This window comes from Tamandua tetradactyla, chromosome 14, assembly GCF_023851605.1.
Source record: "Tamandua tetradactyla isolate mTamTet1 chromosome 14, mTamTet1.pri, whole genome shotgun sequence".
Taxonomy (NCBI): Eukaryota; Metazoa; Chordata; class Mammalia; order Pilosa; family Myrmecophagidae; genus Tamandua; species Tamandua tetradactyla.
The window spans coordinates 60598759-60608641 of record NC_135340.1 but is presented as its reverse complement, the minus strand read 5'-3'; the positions used below and the strand labels follow the sequence as shown (position 1 = coordinate 60608641).

Sequence of the window (9883 nt, the reverse complement as noted above, 5' to 3'; positions counted from 1 at the left end):
GCCAAGTTTTAATTCTGATCCAATCTTGTAGGAGCAGCAGGTTTTATCAGTCCTGATTCAATACTGTAGGTTGGAAAGTTTCGATTAGACTATTTCCATGGAGATGTGACATGCCCAATTGTGGGTGTGATCTTTTGATTACATGGAGATGTGACTCCAGCCATTCCAGGTGGGTCTTGATTAGTCTGCTGGAATCCTTTAAAAGAGGAAACATTTTGTAGAGAAACTTCAGAGCTGACGGAAATGACAGAAGCTTCAGAGCTGACAGAAACTTCACAGCAGAGCTGACAGAGAGGTGGACACATGGAGAACAGACACTGATGTTTGGAGATGCTTGGGTCCAGCAGACATTGCCCTGAGATGTTAAGCAAGCCAGAACCTGGAGAGAGTCAAGAGAAACCAAGAGATAAAAGCCAGCCCCAGAGAAGCAAAGCGAGGAACTTCCACATGGACAGAGACTGAAAGCAATGGAGCCCAGGAGCAAGAGTCCAGCAGATGCTGGCCATGTGACTACCCAGCTGAGAGAAGTGTTCCTGACCCATCGGCTTTTCTTGAGTGAAGGTAACCTCTTGTTGTTGGTGTCTTAATTTGGACACTTTCACTTCCTTAGAACTATAAACTTGCAATTTATTAAATTCCCCTTTTTAAAAGCCATTCCAAGGTGGGCCACGGTGGCTCAGCAGGCAGAGTTCTCACCTGTAATGCTGGAGACCCGGGTTCGTTTCCCGGTGTCTGCCCGTGTAAAAAAAAAAAAAAAAAAAAGAGCTATTCCAGTTCTTGGCATATCACATTCTGGCAGCTTGCTAACAAACACACCTACCTGGTGCTTTTGTCTTGTGCCAATGCTGAAGATAACATGAGTATCAAAGACCGATACAACTGCATCCCCTACGGGGCATGGTAAGCACTACACACAAGAGGACCAATCAGTAACTTCTGTTGTGTAATTGGGTGCCACCTTGCTGTAAAACTTCTCAGTGGTCCTTACTAAGAGTTCCAAGTTGAGAAGTAAGACCGTTTCATTTTGTGGCACATAAAATGGCACCTCACAAGGAGCCTCAGCTGCCGGAATGCTGTGGGAAGGGTGCATTCTTGTGATTTCAGTCACAGAAACAAATAATGATCAAAATTGTATCAGGATGTAAGTCCTGAAACCTAGAGGGCCCAGCCTCTCCAGAACATCAGATAGTTCCCTCTCCCTACCCCATATTGTTGACAGACTCTTCCAACATGAAAAAGTTAGAATGGCCATAGCCCAAACATCCCTAAAAGAGAAGGGTAGAAAGATCAAAAGTGATGGTGGATTTATACAGAGAAGATAGGATTTAACAAATGAATATGATTGCTGAATTATTACATTGATATCTTTTTTAGTCTCCAGTATCTTAGAGCAACTAGAAGTAAAAACCTAAAATTGTGGAATTGCAACCCATGTCAAATTCTGAAATATGTCCTACAGCTAATTGTGGTGCTGTGCTTTGAAGTTTATTGCTTTTTTGTATATATGTTATTGTATATATGTTATTTTTTACAGAAAAGAAAGAAAAAAGTTGATTGTGATGATAAAAAAGTATTAAGCCTTCTAGCCTCCTATAGTCTGGAGCAGCTAGAAGGAAAAATCTGAGAGGATCGTATGGTAGCCCATGACGAACTCTAGGATCTGTCCTGAAACTACTTGTTGAAGTGTGCTTTGAAAACTATTGCTTTTTTATTTCTTTGCTTTGTATATATGTTATACTATACAACAAAAAAGTTCAAAAAATTGTATCAGGATGGTGAACACAGGTAAGGTTTTTCATCAGAAGCTGAGATGAGGTCAGAATCAGGATGCTCTTTGGTACAGGAATTTCTTCCACTATGTTCCCACTCTAAAAGAAGGAGGGAGGTGCAAATATTATTACAGCCATTATTACCGTTAATCAGCCATAGAGATCAGTCATTACAAAATTCCTGAGAAATTCTTTTATTATGACTTCCAAAAGCAGCAATCATACCAATTAATTGAGAGACAATAAACATTTTCCTCTGATTTAACATATTATTTTCTTCCTCTGTGCTCATTTTAAGAAGTTTCTTTTCTTTCTCATGCACAGTAAGCTCATTGCCTCTTTCCCAGCCCAGATTTCACTACTTTCACAAATGGCATTCCAACATGCTTTCCCAGCTTCCTAGCTGCCTTTCAATGACTGACACCTGTGTGGCAGATGGTGCAAATGGCGTGCTTTCTATTTCCTGGATTGATGAAGAAAACTGTCAGAAACCTGACTGCATTGGCCTGGTGCCGCATGGCAGAAAAGGCTGCTCAGGGGGAGTGACAGTGACTGAAATAATTTTGATTAAAAATGATCTGGAGCTTGTTGACTTTCAAATGTTGCTTTTATTCCTTCTCTTCTTTCCACTTTCACCTTCTTAGATTTTGGCCTTGAAAACATACTGTGAAAAAATTGGACCCTACAGTATCTTTAAAGTGCAGACATAGTCCACCTTTTCTGGGAGTGTTGCACTCACGGCTCACCACGCCCCGTGTACTGGCTTGTTGACAGCATGTGGATTTGGCATGGCTACATTTCTATCCCAAACTTGCATGCTCTGGAGTGAAGAGGATGATCAATCTGGGGGTCCAGGTACAGAGAATGATCATAGAGTCAATATCCTCACCTCTTATTTTGAATAGAGAAATAAGGAGTTTTTAAAAAATGATTTAATCTAAAGTCTGCATTTTTTTCACCAAAGCAGAATTAACTCACCAGCTCATAGGTAGAAGAGCCCTACCTATGAGACTTGTCAAGGAAATCCTCTGTGCTCGTTCGTTTGGCCAATTTTATAAAATTGCCTGCAAGAGGTCAGGTACCATGCTGGAGTCTGGGCAATGCCTTCCCAGGGGCTTTCTCTCCCTTCCCCTTGACCCTCTCCCTCCCAGTCTTCTAGGAGATTCTCAAGTTGGGTCTGGTTCTGCAACAGATCTTATTCCTATGCCATGTTCTTTTTCCTCTGTCCTTTCAGAAGATCAGCATTACCCAACCTAAGCTCAGGTTAACTACATCACAAAGCTATGAAGCTTAAGCTTCCCAGACACTCCTTTTCGTGGGATTCTTCCTAAGACCTGGAAGAGGCCTTAGCAATGCATTCATGTTGTGCAAATGGAAGACAGTTTTTATTGCATTTGTTAAAGGGGACTCATGAAACTGTATGAGCATCAAGCACCACAAAAATCTGGATCCATCCTTAAGTAACAGAGAGTGGGCAGAAGTTGCTAAACAGGTACTCCTTACCCTAAGCTACTGTAGCTAGAACATTGGAAATGGCAGGAAGAAGATCACATTTTAGTACAAGGGACGCATCTTCCTTTTGCCTGGTTGATGCCTATAGTACCTTAACTAGGAAGATGATAAATTCCATAAAACTGAAAAATAAGCATTCCTAGGTAGACAATATTTGCATGGAGCACTCTGGTTTGAAAGAATCATGAACAGAGTCATGTCTCCTAAAATCCCTTTCCATCACTGTTATATGTTATGTGAACACAATAAGAAATAAAGGTGAGTTCTAGACAGCCGAGGGAGAAGATTCTGAAATTAAAGGTTGACTTTTGAACAGCTGCTGCATAAAGAGAACCTGAGGACATCTATGGTTAGTAAAACAGAATCGGCACTCAGACGTCCCCTGATCAACAGAAACCTTTTTGGATCTCAGGGACACTTTCCAGCCTCGCCAGAATAAGGGTTTCTCCTATACACTATGAGGATTCATTATATCGTTTAAAAAAAAAAAAACTGATTTTTCTATTCGATTTACATTCAAACCGTAGATCCTTCACTTGCTTTGCCTTGTGATACTGGAAAACATAATATCTTTAAATTTCCTCATTTGGTAGTGCATAAATCATGTGTTAATTTATTTCCTCATTTGTAAAAGAAAGGTTATAATACATACCCTAGAGAGTGACTACAAAGACTAAATGCAATAGTCTATGGAATGTTTGCTATGGCACTTTTAATTCTTGATTTTTAACAATAGAGATATTTTTGAGTGGTCCTTGTAACTTGCTGAATATATTTATGCTTAAGTTGGCTTTATGTAAACTGCACTTAGTATACACTATAATGTGAATTATTAATTCATATTAGCATTTTTTTTTGCTGTTTAGTGAAAACCAATGATAAAAGCACTCCTCCAGGTATTTATGAAGAGAGTTAACCAAACAGTGTGGAACAAAATATTTGCAGTGCCCATTCTTGTTCATAAGTGGGCACCCGGTAAGCATGCCGCATATAGCAGTGCTCCTCAGAGCTCCCCTCCGGGGCCCTGTGGAAGTCACCGGCTGGTTGGGAAGAAGGGAAGGAAAGAAATAAGGAAAGTGTTGAGCAGGCTGAGCCCTGCCAGGCCCCCACTTCCACTAGAGCAATTCTGTACTCATTTGTTTTAGGTACTGTTGTTTTTCAAAATAATATTTTAATTAAAAAGAAAATTCGAATCAAGACAGAGAGCCACATTTTTGCAGAACAGTGCCCAGAGGGACCTCCTTCCTGCCATGCCTCACCATAGAATGTGCATTGAAGCCGGGTTTGACCACAGTGAGGCCACGTGAAGCCATCCAACTAAGACCTGGGGATCTGTTCCTTGTATCCAACATGCGATATACGCACTGATGCTTATGTTTGGGCTGTTTGCTTTCAGAAAATGCTCTTTTGGAATGCACAGACACAGACAGAACTGATGCCTAGAGTTTTTGTTTTGTTATTGACACTGAGATAAAATGTTTAGCTTTAGTCAAACAACCTAGCCTGTGCTTCCCTGCAAATAAAACATTGGCCACTTGCAAAATTATGCAGCATTTAAAGGCTTTCCTTTGTACCACTGTCTTTCACTTGGGCCTGAGCATATTCTATAAGAGAAGAGTAAAATGCAAAGGAGATCTGATAAGTCATCATATTCAATAGTAAATTTCAGATCCTCAGTTCAGCCTGGACTCCAATTGCAGTGGACTCAGAACATACCAGCAATCTAAGTATTTACTGTCAGTGAAGCTGCAAGGATAGCTATGTTTGAAATGCAGAAGTGGGATTGGGATGAACGTCAGCCACTCTCATGTCTTTGGCAATCACTACAAATCAAGGCATCCTAACCTGACAGCAGGAATTAGCCTGTGGGATGTTAGCTCTGCACCATGCTCTCTGCTTCGTGTTTCCTTAAGAAGCACACCGAACATTTTCCACATGGCATCCTTCTGTGCAGCTTCTTTTCCTGCTGGATCTATAACTGGTTGATAGAGCTCATGCCTTTCAATTTGCTTGCTTCTTGCTTTATAATAAAGATTGCTGCTTTCTGCTTGGTTAGGCCCCTGATCTTATGTTATTCCCACAGGCTTCTGGCATCCCCTTGGTTAAAACCCACATTTCTTGGATTCTTCCTAGTTATTTCTGCTCCAGATTCACAGCTATGTGAGTGCTAAAGCCATTCATATAGAGTCAGGCTGCTCATTTATTAGCAGGAGGAAACCACACTGGAAAGACAGGATGGCTTTGCTGGAATTCAATAACTGTTCTTTCTCTACGTCATCCACCTTTGCTACAGTCAAGATCCTAAAGAAATCACTCCTGCAGCTTTCCTCCATAGGCCTTCCTTTTGGGGTACAGGGCCATGTCATTTCAGTTCTGTCTTCAGCTCCAGGTTTCCCAAACAGATTTCTCCGAATGCTCCAACAAGGTAATAAGGCATATAATTTTTAACAGAATTCTCACAGATGATTGCGAACGGTGCCTTCCAATGACAAAACCCAGCTGATGCTTCCCAGGTTTCCTCACTTTTTATCTTTCCTTAGGACTCATTTCATATACTGGCTGAGGCCGGCATGGCAGATCATATTCGTCAATGGATGTCTCCTGGCATGCCTCCAAGAATAGCAACTTGCTCCTTATTAGCATGGTCCTGCTCCAAACAATCCTCCAGTACCATCACTGGAAGACTCAGCACTTGGAAGCGAGATCAGGATCCTTGCTTTCCAGTTCATCAGTCTCAATTCTGAAACCTGCATTTCTCTGGGCTGGTGGGTGGGAAAGAATCCTATACCTATGTCTACCCTAATGTCAGATTTATTTTGCCACTTAATTTCCCACAGGTACCATATTTTAATGGACGTAAGGTAGCAGACAGGGTTGAAGGAGAAACAACATATTTCAGCAGAGCTTTCTTTAACTCCAGAGTCCCCAGTGGTGGGCCGAGGCTCCAGTGTCACCATCCACATGAAGTGGGATCTTACTGGAACTGAAAAGCTCTATTCTTGTTACACCACTGCTTTTATACTTGGGGTTTACATTTCCACCTAGAAGAGGTTACATAATACGTTTATTCATGACAATCAAAGGGATGTTTTAAAACATCAGGCTCTTGCTGTTCTCCAGCTTTGAAGGCAGCAAGGCCCCATCTCCAGCTGATGTGTGAAAGTAGGTCCAGTTCTCAAGCATTTATGGATACACCCTAACTCTTGTTTCTCAGCATTCCAGAAAAGCTATATCTTCACCGAGAGAAAAAAATTTCCACCTCCAAAATGGTGACTTCGTAATTTTGTCATGCATCACTTTGAGTTTTTAGAGGGTCATACATTCAGCCCTTCTTTTATTTTTATGAAACTAAAGAGGGAAAAACCAGTAGCCACTCACTGCCTAACACTCTGGGTGATGCCTGTGCTAAGGAAGCCAGATTAAAATGTAATATTTATAGACATCAAGGTGGAATGGATGAATAATTCCATAGAAGTGAAATATAATATACAATGGATGATGAATTCCACCAAGAAATAAAATTTGAACTTCAGTCCCACCAGGAAGTTTCTCAGTTCCATTATCTGTTCCACAGACTCCTTTGCTTTTGTTTTCTTTTCATCTTTCCCCTCCCACTTTCATATATTAAAAAATACTCTTTGAACAGCACTTACCAGTAAATATTTCCAAAATCTTAGCTCGCCGTTTACTTTGTAAATAAGTTTCTTAAGAGCTCCTCCATTTCCTCGAGAGATGTAGCACATCCAATGGGTCACCTCCTCCAGAGCCGTTCACCTTCCTTGAAAGAGGCATGCCAGATCAGATCAGAGCAGCAGTTTTCATGGTCCCAGGTTAGAGCTCACAAATCATTCACCTTCTCTCCTTCCCCAACTTCACTGAGTTAAGGATGGGCCTGGGATCCAGTCCTAGACAATGACATGTCTGCTGGGAAATGCAGAGTTTTTGAGAAAGATTTTTGCTTCTGTTTTTCTAACAAAAGGGAACACAGTTCCTGGAGTTCCTGGCATAACCCTTTTTGCACTTCCCCCTTCTCCCTGCTTTGTAGGCAAACCTAAAGCTAAGGCTCCAGCAGCCATCTTGTGGTCGTGATGTGAAAACATGAAGGAGTGGTCAGATTAGTCACAGAGATGCCAGCTCTCATGGCAGAAGCCACCAAGATTATACAATCAACTGCATCTCTCAAGGTATTTTATATATAAAAACAAGCCTTCACAGTTCAGTGTTAGTAGCCAAATGGTTCTTAAGCAATGCAGAATGCCTTCTGTCTCAAAAAGAGTTACAAGGTTGGGAGACCAATCTAGACAATCCAATAATTTACACGCTAACACCAAGGCTGGACAGGCATAAACTTGATCAGAAATCTGTCCTATTACTCAAGCTCCTCCTGAGAAAGTTGAAACTTAAAGAAATGAAAAGAAATATTGGATTACCTACCTAGCATTCACTACTTCATTAAGAATTTGTTCAGAATAGCCTCTTTGGAGCAATTATTGCCCAAATTGGGCATTTAAATATTATCCCATTATTTTGGAACTAGCCCATGAATTTTAGTATTTGTGTAGGGCAATAAAAATGATGGTGAGGGCGGTGTTCCCAACTTGATATTCCATGGGTGTGTGGCCTGCTGCATTTTTATAAACTCAATATGAGCAAGAGACAGGTTTGTTACTTAGAGATTTATCCTCTTCTTTCCTCTGTGTCTTTTCTGGACTCCAGATAATGAGCTGAGCCACATACTTTGCACTTTTTCACTAAGAATTCCTTGAATTATCATTCCTGCCCTTTCATAGTCATTTGCAAATATCATCAGAAATAAATATGGCAAAGAGGTGAATATTCACTGCCTGTCTCCCCGCCTTTTCCCTTTTACCCAAGAACTAGACAGGGTTGGACAGTTAGGAAAAGGAGAAGACATTTTTAAGAACAGAAGACATACTACATTTCCCAGGGAGCTGAGAAAAGTAAGAAGAGCCTCTGCAACAGAGAAAATGTTGCAAAGGAGTGAAGAGATGAGAAGTGAGAAGGCCTTTTAAGAGGGCTTTTGCATTTGGGGAGGGAGAGTATCTAGAAAGTTTTATGGAGTTGGAGAACTCAGGAGAGGAAGGGATAGGTTCATTAACGTGGCCATAAACTATGTGTTTGGAGACTCTATTAGTTTTGAGAATGTCAAGAAAATATTTGAGTTATTTCTAAATTCATTTTGGATGCTGGACTATGCTTTCTTATTGCAATTTCTACCCTCTGCAATTGAATATCAATTTATAATGATGCATCCACATTTTAAAACCTAATGCACATATATATATATGGTTGAACTTATTCCTGAGAATTATGTTGAGGGGTCTGCACTGTATACTTATGGAAGCTGATTAGTAGCTGTAGTGGGTTGATCTTTGTTTAGTAGTATTTTTGTTGTCATTGAAAATACACAGAGTCACTAAGTAGATAAAAACAGAGCTAGTAATATTGAAATGAAAACAGAGAGAAAGAATCATTTAATTAGTCCTTTTTTGTTTGATGTAATTGTTGAGGCAAAAAGTTGAAATTGGATTTTTGGGGATGATATTTTTCCAGTCAGGTTAAGTCTTTTGTATATGTGTGTGTGTGTGTGTGTGTGTGTGTGTGTGTGTGTGTGTGTTCATGTGTTGTGTTTGTATATATATGCATTTGTATTTATGTATGTGTGTGTGTGTATATATATATATATATATATATATATATATATATATATATATATATATATATATATATATATATATATATATATATATATATATATGAAATGTTTATTATTGGCCCAGAGCAATATTTAAGTATATATGTAAGGAAAAGCCCCAAACAACTCACAAAGAAATGCAAATTAGTAATAGACGCATCAACAAGAGCAGGAATTCTAGAATGTTGCAGATGAAGGGATGATTTAGGTTCACATGTGCATTGTACCAACAAAGAAGCTGAGGCCAAAAGTTGTTAATGGACTTGTTCAAGGCTATTCCCAAGCTTTGCCCCTAGTACTGGGATATGGTCCCTTTAATCAGCTCCTTACCATATCCACAGGTAAGTCAAAAGTTCAGGACTTAGGGTTATATTTTATATACTGTAGACTGATGGAAGCTACATAAACCATGAATGACATTTACTTCAAGAAAAGCAGAAGAAGTAAATTACAGGGAAAACACAGTTGAACGTGGCTAATGACACCTGCCAACAGCAGAGGGAAGATGCACTCATCTGCCAAGACACCAGGAAATGAAATTAAAGTGAAAAGCAAAGCTGTTCTCCAGGTGCTGTCATCCAACCTGTTTCTCCAGGCACATAGGCACTGACTACAAAGTCAGTGAATGCAAACAGGAGTGCAGAGGTGCAGAGTAGGTTTATATGCCCACCCCTTACTGACTCCCAGACTTGTACCCTTTATAAATCTTTAGATGGAGTAAACTGCTGGGAAAGACCAGGTGGGAAATATGACATCTGCCTGCTTAAAAATATAATGACCAGTGAGAAGGGAATCATAGCTTCTTGCAATCTGGACACAGAGCACCAAGCTTTAAGTGCACTAACTCTCAAATGAAGGCAATTCAGGGGAATCAACGATGCATATG

The 9883-nt window shown here is 40.2% G+C and overlaps 1 long non-coding RNA gene across 1 annotated transcript in view; it reads left to right on the top strand.

Annotated features, from left to right (window-relative positions):
* Window positions 1-9195: 9195 nt before the first annotated feature.
* LOC143655137 (uncharacterized) overlaps window positions 9196-9883 on the top strand; it is a 32280-nt gene continuing 31592 nt past the window's right edge. The window contains exon 1 of the long non-coding RNA XR_013162058.1: window positions 9196-9338. This is a non-coding gene — a long non-coding RNA (uncharacterized LOC143655137). The remainder of the gene's footprint in view (window positions 9339-9883) is intronic.